We start from the raw sequence: 8,100 nt of genomic DNA on the forward strand, positions 1-8,100 counted from the left end.
TGAGTCCAACAGAGATATTCTCTCCTCACAAAAACCAGAGAGGCGTATTCAACCTCTCTGCCTGCCAGGATAGCTGCAGAAATTGTCTCGAAGAAAGCCTTATCACAAAAGAAACCACACCTCCTAAATAATGCACAGATAAGTAACATATTAAAATGGAACATCTAGAGCTAGAAGAATAGAAATGTATTTACAGTGTTTGTGGAACTGAGTCAGAAAATCGCTGTAGAGTCAAGAATGAATTTGGACTCAGAGAGACTGAAAACACCCTGAAATTAGGATATAAGTATTGATTTAAAAATAAGTGAGGGGCAGTGAAGATGGCGTCGAGCAGTGGGACAAAAAACTTGGACTTTTGCTGAAAGTAGGACAAAGATGAACATGAGAAGCCGCCGAGAAGAGGCTCACGGAAGAGGGAGAAAAGAAGGATGGAAAACCAGTGCAGCCAGTCAAGCGAGAGCTTCTCCAGCATAGGGACTACAAGGTGGACCTGGAATCCAAACTCGGGAAGACAACTGTCATTACCAAGACCACCCCACAGTCTGAGATGGGAGGAGGCTACTGCAATGTCTGTGACGGCGTGGTGAAAGCCTCCATCAACTTCCTGGATCACATTAATGGAAAGAAACATCAGTGAAACCTGGGCATGTCTATGCGTGTGGAACTTTCCACTTTGGAGCAGGTGAAGAAATGTTTTGAAGTCAACAAGAAGAAGATGGAAAAGAAGAAGAAGGATTGTGATTTTGAGGAAAGGATGAAGGAACTCAGAGAAGAGGAGGAAAAGGCCAAAGCCTACAAGAAAGAGAAACAGAAGGAGAAGAAAAGGAGGGCCGAGGAGGACTTGACATTTGAGGAGGAGGAGGAGGAGGAGGAGATGGCAGCTGTGATGGGCTCCTCTGGCTTTGGTTCCACCAAGAAGAGTTACTGAGGCTTTCTAGCCTTGGCTTTTTGCCAGGCCTAACTTTGTGTATGTGGGTGTCATTGGGGGGAGGTACTGGGGGAAGTCCTTAAGAATGGCAATGGAGAGGGCTAGAGGGTGGGTGCTTGTGGTTTCCCTCTGCCTTGGGAGAGAGCACAGGATGCAAAGGAATGTGCTGTGGCATGTTCCTTCGGCCTCAGTATTTCACTGGAGACAGAGGACCTCTGATCATGTGAGCTCCTAATGAAGAAAAACCTCTGCTTCTGAGGCTGCTTTCCCGAAACTCCCCCTGCATCTTTTCCTTTTCATCTGTCCATCTCATCTGAGCATCACACATTTATCCTGTGTTCTGCCTTTGTTTTAATTTTTACTCTTGCTTAGCCTACAGCAGAAGGGTTCTCTGGGTCTTCAGTTTCCAGCTGATAGCATAATCCTTGACGGGCCCCTCCTTTCCCCATTTCCCCCCAAACCCGCCCCGTGTTTCTCTGGCCACTGTGCACACGTGTGTACTTCTGCCTGGGTCATTGGTATGTGCGGGTGCGTGTGCATGAAACTGTCACATAGAGGGAGCCTGAACTAGAGCCTCAAGAGCATTGCTGCCTTGGGGACTGGTATTCTCAGCTTCCTCAGAGCATGTAACAGGAAATTAAATGAGATGAGTGTTCGGTGTGGTTTTTGTCTGGTGAGTTTTTTAACTTTTGTTCTTCACATGTAAACTGTTCAGCTTTTCCTATTTGTTTCATTTTCTTGAGGATTACTCTGTTTTTGTCTTCCTTGTAAGCAGGCTCTTGGAAGAACCTGTTCGATGCAAAAGTGAAAAAGGAGAAAACCTCATATGAGAGCTTTTGGGTCTCAGAGGCTGTTCGACATATATAATAAAGGGCATTGACTGGGCCTGTTTCAAAAAAAAATTAGTGAGGACTTCCCTGGTGGCTCAGTGGTTAAGAATCCGCCTGCCAATGCAGGGGACACGCGTTCGAGCCCTGGTCCGGGAGGATCCCACGTGCCGCGGAGCAACTAAGCCTCTGCGCCACAACTACTAAAGCCCGTGCTCCTGGAGCCCGTGCTCCACAACAAGAGAAGCCACCACAATGAGAAGCCGTGCACCACAACGAAGAGTAGCCTCCCGCTCGCCGCAACTAGAGAAAGCCCGGGCATAGCAAGGAAGACCCAATGCAGCCAAAAATAAACAAATAAATTTATTTTAAAATAAAATTAAATAAAAATAAGTGAGCATTCTTAGAGCAACTGCCATGGGCTGATACTGGTTAGTAGATTAGATGTAGACAAACTCAAGGAGACTAAAAGACCCAGGACAAAACTGCTCTCACCATCCCTAGCTGAGGTTTCACCAATACCCTGATGAGGAGAGATCCGAAGGAAATAATCAGAAGTGAGGAAAAAGATATTTTTTAAATGGCAAAGGTGCCGATTATAATATAAAAAAGAAACAACTGAAATTTCCAGGTAAGAAAGCAAATTATTTCAATACCAATTATATAACATAAAATTGTACACACACAGAAAGCGATACAAAGGGAATGTGATAAAATATTACCAGTGGTCGGCTTGTGTGGTGCTACTATATTGGCAATTTGTTCTCGCTGCATTTCTTTTCAGCAATGAATCTGCAGTACTCTTCATTAAAGACAATTTTAGGGAAATGTTTAAAAATGATTTCTCTTACTGCTGAAGAGTGGTACCTGGGAGATCAAACAGATATTTGATGAGAAGCACCTGGAGCATAAATTAGGTGCATACCTGAGCCTTACTGGTATTCAAGGTGCCAAGCAGAGGGCTTAATGGAGAGAAGGTGCCCATCTAATCCTCACAAACCCCCCTGCACAACGGGGGTGTGTGAAGGGTGAGGTGAAGCATGAAAAGTGTGACTCCCTGGTGCGAAGACACAACATGGAGGTGGGCTGGGGTCTGACTCAGAGCCCACCCTCTAGACCTCTAGAGGAGCAAGTCACCCCATCAAAGCTCATCCTGCTCAGTAAGACGCTCCATTAAAACGAACACAAAAGTTGCTCATTTAGTTCTCATAAGGGTCCTGGGGCGGGTGCAGAAACCAAGTCTCAAAGCAGTCGAGCAACCAGACCACAGGTGCACAGCTGGAAAGGGGCAGAGCACAGATGCGGTCCTTCCTTCCCGATTCCCCGTCCCATGGCTGAGATGCCAACTCTGCTCGGCCCACCTCGGTCCAGGGGTTTTCCCAGGAAATGCAGCAGCACGTTCAGCAGGGGATTATGAGGTACTTCCCGGGGGCTAATCACCAGGGCCCCAAAGACCACATCCCTGCCTGAAGGAACACAGATCCCCTGGGATGTGGGCGTGTGCACAATCACGGCATGTGACATGACTGTTACGGTGATAGGTATGAGATTACAAATCTTCCATGGGGCTTCCCTGGTGGCGCAGCGGTTGGGAGTCCGCCTGCCGATGCGGGGGACGCGGGTTCGCGCCCCGGTCCGGGAGGATCCCACGTGCCGCGGAGCGGCCGGGCCCGCGAGCCGTGGCCGCCGAGCCTGCGCGTCCGGAGCCTGTGCTCCGCAACGGGAGAGGCCGCAGCGGTGAGAGGCCCGCGTACCTCCTGGGTCTTCCATGGAAGACCCAGGAGGGTGCCCTAGTGGCCCAGGAGATAAGGAAAGAAGCCAGTTAGTGTCTGTTGTAGGTCTGCATATGGTAATTGATTCTCCTGTTGAATTTGCGGCCTGTGGCCCGCGAATCAGACCGCGGCACTCCTGAGAGGTTCAGCTCGACGCAGAACGCGGAGGTGCATCCTACCTTGATTGACCTCCCATCCTCCCCTGAAATGGGGTTAGCGCCCTGTTGATTGGAACGTCTTTCATCAGCAAATGCACTACAGGCTACATATCATGTATGAGGCTAAGTGGAGACACCAGCTCAGGAGCCAGACTTCCTGGGGACATTCAAACTCCTGACCCTGAGGCCGTGTCCCAGAAGGGCCAACTGCGGCCATCACTCCATCTACCGAGTCAGATTTAGTGACAGCCCACAGTGAGCTGACTCGGACAGTAGAGAGGAAAGAACAGTGAGAAAGGGAGCCGGATCCCTGATTCCAAATTCTGTCACTAATTGGATTCTCTCCCCTCCCTGTATCTCTCACCCTCTTTTCCGCAATCAATGCTCTTGAACGCTAGCCTCGCCGAGTTTTGCGACTGTAATTAGCTTTGGTGCTGGCTGCCTTCTAGGTTGAACACAAGAAAAAACAAAGCATAAAGGAGTTAAGAACTCTCTTGACATCGCACAGCCAGCTCGAGGTGTCCTTCCCATTTATTCCAAATGGAAGGTGTTTGGGGATAATGTTAAATAGGAGCTAAAGACTCCACCCTGAAGACTATTTCCAGGAGTAAAAGCAGAAACTGGTGAAAACTGGTTAAACCAGCAGCTTTAGGAAGCCTGGCCTCTGGGGGACCCAGAGGCCAAAGTGGTACCCTCCTCCCCTTCTCTCCCCTCTCCACCCTTTGGGGGGTGGGTCCCTTTCCCCTGCACATCTTGAACGGAGTCTTCTGTCCACACGGAGTAAAAAGGTCACGAAGAGCCTAGGGGTAGGACAGGAATAAAGACGCAGACCTACTAGAGCATGGACTTGAGGACACGGGGAGGGGGAAGGGTAAGCTGGGACGAAGTGGGGTGGGAGGGAGGGAGACGCAAGAGGCAAGAGATATGGGGATATATGTATATGTATAGCTGATTCACTTTGTTATACAGCAGCAACTAACACACCATTGTAAAGCAATTATACTCCAATAAAGATGTTTAGAAAATAAAAAAATTAAAATTTTAAAAAAACCTAATAAGGAAACTCAGATGTCTGGCTTGATGGGATGAGCGCAGAGTGTGTGATCTGCAAAGCCAGACCCACCAACCAGAGGTCAGGGCCCTGCAGCTCTAGTCCCTGTGGACTGAACAGTTGGAACTTCAGTGTCTTTTAGTAAAACAGAGGCAATGTTTGCCTTACTCACCTTAGATAGTAGCCCATTAAAAATAATTATTAAAAAATAATAGGACAAAAAAATAATAATAATGAGACTTCCCTGGTGGCACAGTGGTTAAGAATCCATCTGCCAACGCAGGGGACACGGGTTCGATCCCTGGTCCGGGAGAATCCCACATGCCGCGGAGCAACTAAGCCCGTGTGCCACAACTACTGAGCCCGCATGCCACAACTACTGAAGCCTGCGTGCCTAGAGCCTGTGCTCTGCAATCTGGCTTGATGGGATGAGCGCAGAGTGTGTGATCTGCAAAGCCAGACCCACCAACCAGAGGTCAGGGCCCTGCAGCTCTAGTCCCTGTGGACTGAACAGTTGGAACTTCAGTGTCTTTTAGTAAAACAGAGGCAATGTTTGCCTTACTCACCTTAGATAGTAGCCCATTAAAAATAATTATTAAAAAATAATAGGACAAAAAAATAATAATAATGAGACTTCCCTGGTGGCACAGTGGTTAAGAATCCATCTGCCAACGCAGGGGACACGGGTTCGATCCCTGGTCCGGGAGAATCCCACATGCCGCGGAGCAACTAAGCCCGTGTGCCACAACTACTGAGCCCGCATGCCACAACTACTGAAGCCTGCGTGCCTAGAGCCTGTGCTCTGCAACAAGAGAAGCCACCGCAATGAGAAGCCCGTGCACCACGACGAAGAGTAGCCCCCGCTCACCGCAACTAGAGAAAGGCCACGCACAGCCAAAAACAAAATTAATTAATTAATAAAAAAAAATCATGATTCTGACACTTGTTACAATGGTAGGGAAGATTTATTCAAGACTATTGCATTAGGAGAGAGACCAGGCTCAAGGGCAAGTTGAGGATTTATAGCCAAGGAACAGAGTGAGAGGCTCAACGGATGGAAAATTCCTAACAGGAGACATCAAGAGTCAGGGGGATTCTTGGGACTTCCTTGGTGGTCCAGTGGTTAAGATTCCATGCTTCCACTGCAGGTGGCATGGGTTCGATCCCTGGTCGGGGAACTAAGACCCTGCATGCCGCGTGGCCAAAAAAAAAAAAAAAAAAAGAGTCAGAGGGATTCTTGCTAAAGGCAAGCCAAGGTGATCAGATATCAAAAATGGTAGATGAGAAGTTTGATCAGATATCAAAAGTAGGGGGTTCTTGCTACGATGGGCTGGGCAGACCAAAGATAGGACAAGAGCCAAAGTCAAGACCTACAGGAAAAGATGTCTCAGAGGAGGGGAAAGTTAGGTCCAGGACAAAGTGTCTGTCAAGCCACAGAATCAAAAAAGATACTCTGTAACCTGCACGTTCGAAAACTGTAACAAACAATTTACACAACTTTTGTTTGTTTGTTTCTATCCCTTATAGACATTGGCTATGAAAATTATTTAGAAATAATTTGTGTTTAATAGCTGGTAAGAAACAACAACAACACAGTTGGCATTTCAAGTCTAATCCAACCAAATACACAATCTTCAGGCTCTGGAAACTCTGAGAAACAAAGAGTTGAGGAGCCAATGACGTTATGACCATCTGGCTAATCTTTTTTCACTACCATCATAGCTAATGGCCAAGCAGTCCATGGACCTCTGGGGGCTGAACCTATCAGGCGTCTGAGTGATGGACCCAGCCAGCTGCCTGTAAGACTCTTGGGATGGTTCCCGCTGCACAGCTGGGATGTAGCACAAAGGGCTGTGCTAATCAATCCTGTACTTCCAGCCTGGGGGAAGACAAAAGTATCAACAGAAACAACTCAGAGAGGAACTTTCTCATCATATATCAAGTCTTTCTAATGATTTTAAAGACTGCTGTTTAATATCTGCCAGGATTTTAGGAGGGGTCTTCAATTTGCTTCACAGATTTGAAAACATTGCCAGGAAAAGAGATCACCTGGCCAGATGGGAGGCTTCTCCTGCCATGCTGCATTTACATGCACTTTTATGCCTCTAGAGAGTTCTACTGTGTGCCCAGAAGTATATCAGCAGATGAACTTAGAAGACCCAGAACCGAGGATTCAGGGAAGCAAGTTAAATCTGACCAAGGGAAGACCACTGGGCTCAACAGTCCAATAAAACACAGTATAGACCAGGCAGATGTGAACGCCGGAGACCTGGACCATTCTCCCTCCGCCCAATAAGCCACATGTTTTCTTTACTTCAGGGCTTCTATCCTCTACCTGCTCAAAGTGAACACCTGTAGATACAGGCCTGCCTGTTGGGGTGTCGTTGGGGAATTCAAAATTGTCATTGACTTTTTGGATGCACCAACACCCATCACCAGCTACCCTTGCAAAAACAAGAAGGAGGAAGTGAGGTCTTATTTCAAACGAAGTCTTCCATGATTCCCCAAACTCAATGCAAACTCTCTGTCTCGCAACCCTCTGATATTCTGTGAGTTTTCTTCCAAGCACGTTTTACTGTTGTTTTGTCCTGTGGTTATTTCTGTCTCACCCACCATATTCCACCACTTTCTCTGAGGACCTATTGAGACCTCTTGAGTCAATCAAGGCAAGGCTTCTACTCATCCTGGACGCGGCCTCACAATCCTCAGTCACTCTCCCAGGCAGACACTGCTGGGGGGCTAGAACTGGCATCAGAAGTAAGTCAATTTGTTGCCATTTTGAGTCTAGACAGGGAGGGTGGGACAGCCTCTTATTGCCCCTGGTTTCTCCCTCCGGAGCTGGATTGAATAGTTTCAGTGCTTCATTTGTTTTAGGTTCTCAAATCATTCACATAAAACAAGTCAGACCCTCTCACCAAAAGCAGACGGAGCTCGGCAAGGCCCTGCTTTGTGAGTCCTAACATTTCTAAGAAGAGAGAATGTAGACGGATCTTGAGGGGCCCACACACCCCTCACTTCTTTCTCACTTCCTCCCTGCATGACATGAGGAACTGCTCTCGTAAGAGGGCATGGATGCCCCACCAGCCACTCCAATCAACTGGTCAATGTGGTCAGCTTTGGGGAGGCTCCTGCCAGAATCCTGCCCTTTGCAGACATCTGATCCTACAGAGTTATGGTCCCTGGGAAACTTCAGATGTGGGTGGGAATAGGGGCGGGGAGCTCTTACTTATTCTAGAGGGTAAAACCAGAGACTTTCAAAGCAAAGTCTCAGCGGTACCTGATGTTCTACCCACCTACACCTGTAAGGATTCCTTCATCTGGGGAAGCCCTGGACTATATAGTGGATGGGAATTCCCCACTGGGA

General features: G+C 47.9%; 1 pseudogene; it reads left to right on the forward strand.

Moving 5' to 3' along the window:
- The first annotated feature begins 320 nt into the window (after positions 1-320).
- On the forward strand, positions 321-928 carry LOC102979105 (zinc finger matrin-type protein 2-like; annotated as a pseudogene).
- Positions 929-8,100: the final 7,172 nt, after the last annotated feature.

The sequence above is a fragment of the Physeter macrocephalus genome, chromosome 20 (genome assembly GCF_002837175.3).
Source record: "Physeter macrocephalus isolate SW-GA chromosome 20, ASM283717v5, whole genome shotgun sequence".
NCBI lineage: Eukaryota > Metazoa > Chordata > Mammalia > Artiodactyla > Physeteridae > Physeter > Physeter macrocephalus.